We start from the raw sequence: 9956 nt of genomic DNA, 5'->3' as shown, positions 1-9956 counted from the left end.
TGCTCTGCCCAAGGCTGTGCAAGGGGGAACACCTCCCCAAGGTTAGACCTCGTTCCTGCACTGGCACAAATCCCACCGGCTGTGAATACCAACCCCCTCCATCACCACCCCGCAGCCCTCGCCCTCTCCGTGCTGCAGAAATCTGCCTCAAAGACCCAATTCGTGCCAGAGCTGGTGGGTTTTCCTCTAGTCCCATCAGGAGCTGGGCTCTGCACCTCGCATGTTCTGATTTACAGGAGCTGGGGGGCTGAGGCTGCTCAGGGGCTGGAATAACCCAACAGAGCCCTGGGGTGAGGGATGCTGTCACAGCACTAGAAGAGGAGAAGCCCCTGATAGTGCACAGGGAAAGAAAACCCCAGAGTTTCCAGTGTGCAATCCCACTCTGCAATAAACCTCTCTCCACATTTATGCATCTTTAAAGCACACCCTGACAGGTGATGGCTTCATAAGGCGGCAAGAGCAGACGGCTGCCCCAACAGCAAAACATAACAGTCTCAAGCACAGCAAAAATCCTGGGTTATCTCTGGATAGCACAGCAGAAAGGAAAAGGAATACCATGGAAAGGAAAGGCAGGGAAAAAATGCCAAACACAAAAGTGTCAGTTGGCTATTGGGCTGACATGGCTACAGGTGGGCACTGTGAAACCTGCTACCTTAAAGTATTTACCCAACCCCCCAAGTGTCTGCCCAGGTAGGGAAGGATGGTCCTCACCTCTCTGGGAGTTGGTCACCTCCCACCATGCCCAGTTCTGCCAGGCTTGCTCACTTCTCTACTTGTGGCAAGTGGTTCCTTGCCCCAACTCAGTTCACCTGCCAGAAAGAGGGTTTCTCCTCTACCCTGATGACAGCCTGGGCAGACAGGATGGGTTACACATCCAGCACCCTCTCTCATTCAGGTTTTCCAAGTACTTTAAGCTTTACAACAAGTTTCTGGTAAGATCTAGAAGAAGCCACCACCACCACCACCACAATCCTCTGATGGTTGAATGAAATACAGTGGGGGCTTAACAGGTGTTCAAGCACATGTTCTCCAACTCCTCAGCAGCTGCAGTGGCCCAGAGCAAACCCCTATTTGTGTATCTGCAGGCACAGAAAGCTCAAATAATAACTGTAATTAGAAATTTACTGTCTCCACAGCTACAGTTCAACAGGAAGAAGCTTTCATGGCAGGATATCTCCAGCGCTTGGACTTCACCAGCTGGCTGGTGGTCATCTTCAGCTAACAGGTGGACAACACAGACTTGAGGCTCCAGTGTTCATTTGCAACCCTCCTTTGGCCATCAATAAGTAGTCACAGACCAAGGGTATGCTGACCTCAGACTACCATCTTCCTGATTGGCACTTCTCTCCTGTAAGGGCAAAAAGCTAAATTCTGGCATTTTGATGCCCCGTGAGGATCTAAGTGGTGCAGACCGGCCATATTGGCACACTGAAACTCCTCACCTCGCAGCTGCCCATCCAACAGATGGATGGTGCTTCCCAACCTCCAAAAATAGTCAGAGACGCACTTCTCTGATTCAGAGGCTCCACAGATCAAACTTTGAACATACCAGGGCTAGCCAACAGATGGATGGTGCTTCCCAACCTCCATAAATAGTCAGAGATGCACTTCTCTCATTGAGAGGCTCCACAGGTCAAACTTTGAACATACCAGAAGGCACCAGGGCTAACCTTTGAGAAGTAAAAAAGTTACTAAAAGCCATGAGTCTGGAAGGAAATTGCCCACCTGGCCAGGAAACAAGGGTAGAGGTGCCCTGAGGGACTCACACGCCACTACCCCCCCTCCAGATCTTCATGGAAGCCCTCCACACGGGACAAAGTGAGACATGAGGGCTTTGACCCTTCCTTTGCAAACCAGCATTGCTGCCACATCACTGCCACTGTGGTTATTTTTGGCACTGGCCCCATGACCTGCCCAGAACCAGCTCACGCTTCTCCCAGCACCGTTCCCAGCTGTGCCGTACACATCTGGCAGCCTTCAGTGCTGCGATGACAGCTCTGGTACCAGACTGTCCCAGGGGGCTGAACGGGGTGGCAGCCCCCACACCAACCCAAGCAACACCAGCTGCCTTAGCTCACCTGCCCAACGCATGACACCATCCCCTCTCCGACCATCCAAGTCTCTTCCCATCTCCTAGAGTCATAGAGTTGTCCAGACCAGAAGGGACCTCCAAAGGTCAGCTAGTCCGACCTCCCCGCAGTCAGCAGGGACACCCCCAACTAGACCAGGTTGCCCAGGGCCTCATCGAGCCTCTCCTTGAATATCTCCAGGATGGGGCCTCAACCACCTCCCTGGGCAACCTGTTCCAGTGCTCCACCACCCTCACAGTGAAGAACCCTCTCCTCATCTCCAGTCTAAATCTGCTCCCCTCCAGCTTAAAGCCATTATCTCCTCCCTCCTTCCAGTCTCAGCAAGAAGCATCCCTCTCTAAAGCTGTTCCCCTCCAGCTTGAAGCCATTATCTCCTCCCTCTTTCCAGTCTCAGCAAGAAGCATCCCTCCTCACCCACCTTCCTCTGTCCCAGCCTCGCTATCCCCTAACTGTCCCTCTGCACACACCTCATCCCAGCTCCTGATGCTGGTACCCTTCTCCCAACCCTTCATCCAACATTGGGGTCCGTTTGCTGAGTGCCTGATCTTTGAATCGGAGGCTTCTCCTACCCTGCACTAGTGCAGCATTTTCTTCCCCAAGTTGAGGTGTATAACGAATCCGGGGAGCCCGGGTGGCACAGCCCCTCCTGCCAGCCCTTGCCAGGATGTCTGGGAAGGCGAGCAGCCAGCCTGACTTGTGTATCTCCATGAGAAATGATTTTTTTTTTTTTTTTTTGGCAAGAAAAAGGCAAAAAAACCCCCAAACTAACCCTTCTGGATATTTTCACACAAAACACTGTGGAATCATAACACACAATTTTAGCTGCAGCCCAACTCTGCAAGAAAAGTTGTGTCCAGCCTGTATCAGTCCTTGGCAATGTGATTTTGGTGAGCCAGGACTGAGCCTCGGGTGGTGGCAGTGACCTCATGGCAGGTACACCTCAAAATATTCACCCACCTGGAGGCACCTGAAGCATTTTAGTCATTTGGGTGGCTACACCAGTCCCCGGCTGCTGGGAGGGGAGCACCAGCTCCTCACTGGCCATGTCTGCACAGTTGGGTTGAGCTCAAGGCAAGGAGGGATGCTCCTGCCCACAGCCCAAAGGGCAGCCCAGAAGGATGGGGCTCTCACCCACAAAACCCCTTAGGGACAGGGACCATGCCCAGCGCTCCATGGCACTGCCAAGTCCTTTGAAGCCCTGCAAGGCTCTAAGCTGGGTCCTGACCCAGTGCAACCTGGGCACTGGAGATGTTGGGGTGCACTGGGCTGCTGTCCCCCACACGAATGCACAGCTCCTGGGTCCCAGCAGCTTCCTTATCAGTTTTCTTCATTTCAGCACTTCTTCAGACCTACTCTGGCTCCTTCAGACCTGCTCTGGCTCCCTGCCCCAGACACCCCTGGCAGCTCCGGGGTACCTTTTTGGGCTGTCTCTGGCTCCAGCAAAGTCCCCATGGCCAGGGACACAGCATCCCACATCCCCTTATCATCCAATATCCTCTTGCCCTGGGGGCTACACCTCCCTCCCCCAGCTCTTCACCACAATCCCATCCCCACGATTTTCCACCATCATTTAAGTTTCTGAAGTAATTTCTTTTTTCTTTTTTGTCCTTTTTTTTTTTTTTTTTTTAAAAAGCAAACCATCTACCATATGTTCTCCCCTGAAAGGGGTAATTGTTAACAGATCATTAAAACACCGTGGCGAGTGCTCTGAGATTCCTTCCCTCCGTCTTACGCATTATCCCGTCTCTGTCACCCTTTCAATGCGGCTTTGAGGGCTCTGCTTTTCTAACTTCCTTCTCGGGGGAAAAGAAAAAAAAAAAAAAAAAAGAGAGAGAAAGAGCCACTAAAGTGACCCTCTTCACAGCTCTCCTCCTTGCTTTTCAATGTCTTTTTCGACACCCAGCAATAATTGGGGTGGGGGGCTGGCGTGCCGCCGCTGCTGCCACCGGGCTGGGGGTGGCAGGGACACATCCTGCCCCGTTTGCAAGGCACCAGGGTTGGGAAAGCAGGGTGGGCTGTGGCAGGGATGCTCCAGCCACCCCCTGGGCACCAACAGCCTCTCCTTCCACTGCTGGGCAATGGGGCTGCTCGCCAAGGGATGCTCAAAGGAGCATTCTGTCCATCCCGCTGCCTTTGTCCCCTCTCCTGGGGCTGTGGGATGATGCTGTGACGTGCAGAGAGTATTTCTTACAAAGCTCGTTTCCTCAGGTGGCTCAGACACATTTTATATGTAAATAAGCTCACAGCTAGCCTGGAATTGGACTAAGCCCAGAGATGGAGCTGTTTTGGGGGGGTTTGGACGTGTCACCTCCCTTTCCTGGAGGCTGAAGGCTATTTTAGGAAATACCAAATGCCAGGAAGCTGGGGACCATCAGGACACAGACCGCTTTCACCTGAGCCACGGTCTCAGCTGAGATGAGCACAGGCTCAGCACCAGCATCTGCCTCCTTTGCTGGGACAGGAACCTTCCCAGAGCTGTGCCCACCTGGCTCCCAGCTCCACGTGCAGGGAGAAGGACCTCAGGAGAGCTGTGAGCAACACTAGCAGCAGCAGTCCTCTTCAGTGTCATGTTCAATTATGCCATTTTACAAGGACAGTGAGCCAGCAAAGCTACATCAAGCCTGGGATATGTCTGATGCTGTGGGGCAAACCAGGGGACAGAAAACCATCGCCATCATTGCATACCCTGAGATGAGCCACCAGGGCTTGCAGCTGCACAGCACCTCACCACCAAGAGAAGGGTGAAGAGAAGACCCAAGAGAGGCAAAGGCATGTCCCAACAGCAGCGTTACACATGCCCATGTTCCAGAGCAACAGCTGCCAAATCCACCCTGAGCACCAGCAGCAAAGGTGGGGGGACACCTCATCGCAGGCTCCCTGCTCTTATGGTCAGAATGGTCAAGGCTTTCAGAGCTCATGCTTACGTTCCTTACCTGTATCTTTTCCCCTTCTGTCATGGACTTGGCCATTCCCCCAGAGACGCCTGATGCTGTGGGGCAAACCAGGGGACAGAAAACCATCGCCATCATTGCATACCCTGAGATGAGCCACCAGGGCTTGCAGCTGCACAGCACCTCACCACCAAGAGAAGGGTGAAGAGAAGACCCAAGAGAGGCAAAGGCATGTCCCAACAGCAGCGTTACACATGCCCATGTTCCAGAGCAACAGCTGCCAAATCCACCCTGAGCACCAGCAGCAAAGGTGGGGGGACACCTCATCGCAGGCTCCCTGCTCTTATGGTCAGAATGGTCAAGGCTTTCAGAGCTCATGCTTACGTTCCTTACCTGTATCTTTTCCCCTTCTGTCATGGACTTGGCCATTCCCCCAGAGACTGTGTTCCCCGACTCACCACAGCCTGCAGCCAAGCTTCAGGCACCCCTTGCACTGCTCCTTCAGCGTAGGCACCTTTCCCAGGTGAGGGACTTGGGTCTTCTTAGTCTGGAGAAGAGAAGACTGAGGGGCATCTGATCAACACCTATAAATACTTCAAGGGGGGAGGGTGTCAGGAGGATGGGGACAGCCTTTTTTCAGTGGTGCCCAGGGACAGGACAAGAGGGAACGGGCACAAACTTGTACATAAGAAGTTCCATCTAAACATGAGGAGGAACTTCTTCACTTTGAGAGTGGCAGAGCCCTGGAAGAGGCTGCCCAGGGAGGTGGTGGAGTCTCTTTCTCTGGAGACATTCAAACCCACCTGGACACGTTCCTGTGCAACCTGCTCTGGGTGGACCTGCTTTGGCAGGGGGTTGGACTAGATGATCTCCAGAGGTCCCTTCCCACCCCATATCATTCTGGGATTCCGTGACACAAAGCCCTTTGAATTTGGAGTTACCCATCCTAGCAAAGGAGTGTGCTGCATGGACCTCAACCCCGTATCATTCTGTGATCCTGTGACATGAAGCCCTTTGAATTTGGACTTACCCATCCCAGCAAAGGAGCGTGCTGCATGGACCAGAGAGTGCCCAACACCCCTGCTGGGAAAGATGGGGAGGAGGCAGCTGTCCTGCTCAGCAAAACCCAGTTACATTTGAAAAAAAAAAACCACAAAAAACCACCAGAAACTTCAAAGCCCTGTACACAAACTTCTCCAAGCGCCAATATTTTCCAGCAGCTTTGCCAGTGCCTGCACATAGTTCCATAGGGACCTCCCAGAGAGCTCCTTCCTCGGTCAGGAGCCTGCCAACCTGACACCCTAATCCATTCCCCTCCTGGCTCTTGCCTTCAGCCAGCTGGTTCATCCCAGCACCCTTCAAACAACCTCCCAGGGTGGTGTTATGCTTATTTTGACCCAGCAAGCTGTAGTCTCAAGTGGGAGGAGGCAGTGCATCCCGGGAGAGCTGCCCTGAGCAATGCTCAGCCAGAGCCAGCAGCTCCGTGTGCTTCCCCAGGCAAAGCCTCCCCATCCCCAAAACCTGCTGCAAGGCAGTAACACCTCCACCCGTGGGCACTGACCCACAAAAAGTCTCCAGGGAGGGCAGAGCACTGTCAGGGGGGGCGTGAGCTGCAAATTGGTACCCAACGCCCAGAAGCACGAGGTGGCTTTGCCCCGTTGTGCACATCCCGGGCAGATCGGCTCCTCTCCTTTCCAGGATGGCAGCTTTCACCTACCTCTATCTCTTCATGGAGGAAAAAACTTCCCATGGAAGAAAAAAGCACCTTCTTTCAAGGGACCTGCTGGAAATGGGCAGGACACCCACTTTCCACGGGGGATTTCCACTGAGGATTTCATGGAGCATCCTCAGCTGCCTTTACCGAGGGCTCTTATCGCTGCTGTGAGGCAAAATTTTAGTCCTTATAACTGGAGAGACAGACTTCAGGCCAGGAGCTGAATCCAAACGAAAGCTGCACTCCCACCTCAAGCTCAAAAACAGATCAGGGCTGGGTCAATTTTAAGAAGCACGATGGCCTGAAAGCAATTTCCACAAGTTAAAGAGCAGCACTGCTCTCACCACCCCAGAGGAAGATGCTGGCCTCTCCCCTCGCTCCCCAGCAAGGCACAGACATCAAACAAGGACACAAATCCAAGGCAACTCCAAAGCACGTGCCACTGATGTGCTCGGGGTGGAGCAGACCTCCCTGGTCCAGCAGAGAGAGCCCAGAGGATCCCAGGCAGTGGGAGAACCTGCACTCTGTGCCTGAAACACCCACCAGGTCATTTCTTACCCCAAAGCAACTCCTGAACCCACCCAAGCACCTGTTGATAATCAGCTTGTTCAGAAAACCACGAGCCCTGGGAAGCCCTGGTGAAGAAAAGGGCCTTAGGAATACAAACCAGCTAAATGGTTTTTAGATCTTAAACACTGAAATTTTTTCCCATCAGTAGAAAACTAGTTTATCCCACCTCTGAGGCTGATCTTCCACGTCAGGTTGGAATGAATATCCCGAGTGAGACCTCATTGCCCTCTACAACTACCTGAAAGGAGGTTGTAGAGAGGTGGGTGTTGGCCTCTTCTCCCAAAGGAATGATGACAGGACCAGAGGTAATGGTATGAAGCTGCAGCAGGGGAGATTCAGACTAGATATTAGGAAGAATTACGCATGCTCTGGTGCCCAAGATTATTGGTTTGTGGTGGGGTGTAGTATGTGGGGTTGTGGGTGTGGGGTTTAGTTGGTGGGTGGTGGTTTTGGGTTTGTCATTCTTGTGGTGGGTTGTGGGTGTGGGGTTTAGTTGGTGGGTGGTGGTTTTGGGTTTGTTGTTTTTGTGGTGGTTGTGTGTTTTTTTGGTTTTTTTGTCGTTGTTGTTGTTTTTGGTTTTTTTTGTGGTTGGACTCGATGATCTTGGAGGTCCCTTCCAACCACTAAGATTCTGTGATTCTGTGATTCCGTGAATCTGTGATTCTGTGAGTGCCCTGCTGCAGAGGTTTGGGGCTAACTAAGGGATTTCCAGCTCTGGAAGGGGGAACAAAGTCTGCGGAAGCTGTTCCTGCATGTGGGCGCTTCTTGAAGCAGGGCAGGGGACAGGACCACTGGAGAAACCCTGGTGCCATAGGGACACCATCGAGCAGAGATTTAACACACAGCTACCAGAGATTTAATTAGCGCCTCGTGGTATGACATACCCACACCACCAGAGGGAGAGCTGCTCAGCATTTCTCCTCTGAAACTCCACTAATTAAAGATTTTTATCGTGTAACATCGTCGTGCAGCATAAACCGTGCACGATGCTCCAGCCGGGCCCTCGGCTCACCTCAGCTTGCATCGCCCACGAGCCTGGATGGCCTGTAATTATTTAAAATACAGAGGCAAATCTCTATTTCTTGCTGACCGGTGCGTGATTCTCAGTGCAAAACCCCTCCGTGCTGCGGGAGCACAAACAGCTGCCCAATGCCCACAGAGGGCAGGGAACGCAGGAGCACACAGGGGATGAACCACAGGAAGGCTGCAGTTGTCAGAGCACTTTAAAATTACCAAAAAAAATTTCCATAATAGTTCTGGGATTTGGCAGAGTTCCCTCAGTCTTTCAAAGAGCAGGCAAGGAGCTTTTTGAAAAAATAGGTTAAGGATACATCCACGAGGAGTCGTCCAGCTGTGGCTGCTCCCGCCAGGAAGGCAGGGGTTGAACTAGACTGGCTTTCTTCACCCATTTTAAAAAATCAGCTTTCACTTCGCTGTCTGGAAAAGCCCAGGTGACCTTTGCTAACATGTCTGCAGTGGTTTTCACTTACAGCCAAATAAAAAAAAATAAATCAGACCGGGACAACCTTTTGAGTGCAGCCCTTCGCATGCTTCCAGTTCCCAAAAAAAATTTCCATAATAGTTCTGGGATTTGGCAGAGTTCCCTCAGTCTTTCAAAGAGCAGGCAAGGAGCTTTTTGAAAAAATAGGTTAAGGATACATCCACGAGGAGTCGTCCAGCTGTGGCTGCTCCCGCCAGGAAGGCAGGGGTTGAACTAGACTGGCTTTCTTCACCCATTTTAAAAAATCAGCTTTCACTTCGCTGTCTGGAAAAGCCCAGGTGACCTTTGCTAACATGTCTGCAGTGGTTTTCACTTACAGCCAAATAAAAAAAAATAAATCAGACCGGGACAACCTTTTGAGTTGCTTCCAGTCGTAGGCTACTGCTTCCAGTCGTGTCTACTGTTTGTAGACAGAGGGATGTGCATATTATAAAGCAAATGCTGGCAGTCGTGTCGGTGACACCAGCGAGGCACCAGCTGGAGATGAGCTGCAGGTTCACTATGGCCACACCACATCCCCACCCAGACCTGGCTGCTGTGGATGAACCAGGCAGGACGGAGCACACCCCTGCAGGGTCAGGATGAAAACAGCTATTTGTAAGCACACAAAACACCCTGGGCACGCTACAAACCCACTCAAAAATCAACGTACTGCACACTGAGATGAGCCAAGCCTCATGCTTAAGAGTGAATTCACACCCCCCACCACCACGGTCTCTCCACCATCTCCCACAGTTCAGGTGCCTGGAGGCAGCTGTGCAGAGACCCACTGCGTCCCTCTCCTCCAGCCACCTCCTTATCAGCACCATCCTTCCCTCTGGTCACCATGGCCCTGGGAAGCCAAGAGGTAATTTCCTCAGATCTGAAGGAACGGGAAGGGTTGATAGTATTTGAATCAATCATTTATTAAACAAAGTCACAACTTTTTAATCTGTGATTACCAGGTGCACACACACACGCACCCCAAACACAGCATATAACAGAGAGCACTGAGGATGGATGAAAATGCAGTACAGCCCACAAATTTCCTCGCTAATGGAGAGCCACTCCCTGGTATTCCCAAATACTCTCCCTGTTCCATTTAAACCACCCACATTTCAGCCGTGTTTTTGTCATCTCCTGCTTTGCGGATATCTTGTACTTCAAACCCCCACCGCATTTACAAGACATTATTAGTAAAGAAAGAAAAA

Source organism: Calidris pugnax, unplaced genomic scaffold (genome assembly GCF_001431845.1).
Source record: "Calidris pugnax isolate Ruff unplaced genomic scaffold, ASM143184v1 scaffold39, whole genome shotgun sequence".
Classification (NCBI taxonomy): Eukaryota; Metazoa; Chordata; class Aves; order Charadriiformes; family Scolopacidae; genus Calidris; species Calidris pugnax.
Note: the sequence above shows the minus strand (reverse complement) of the source record.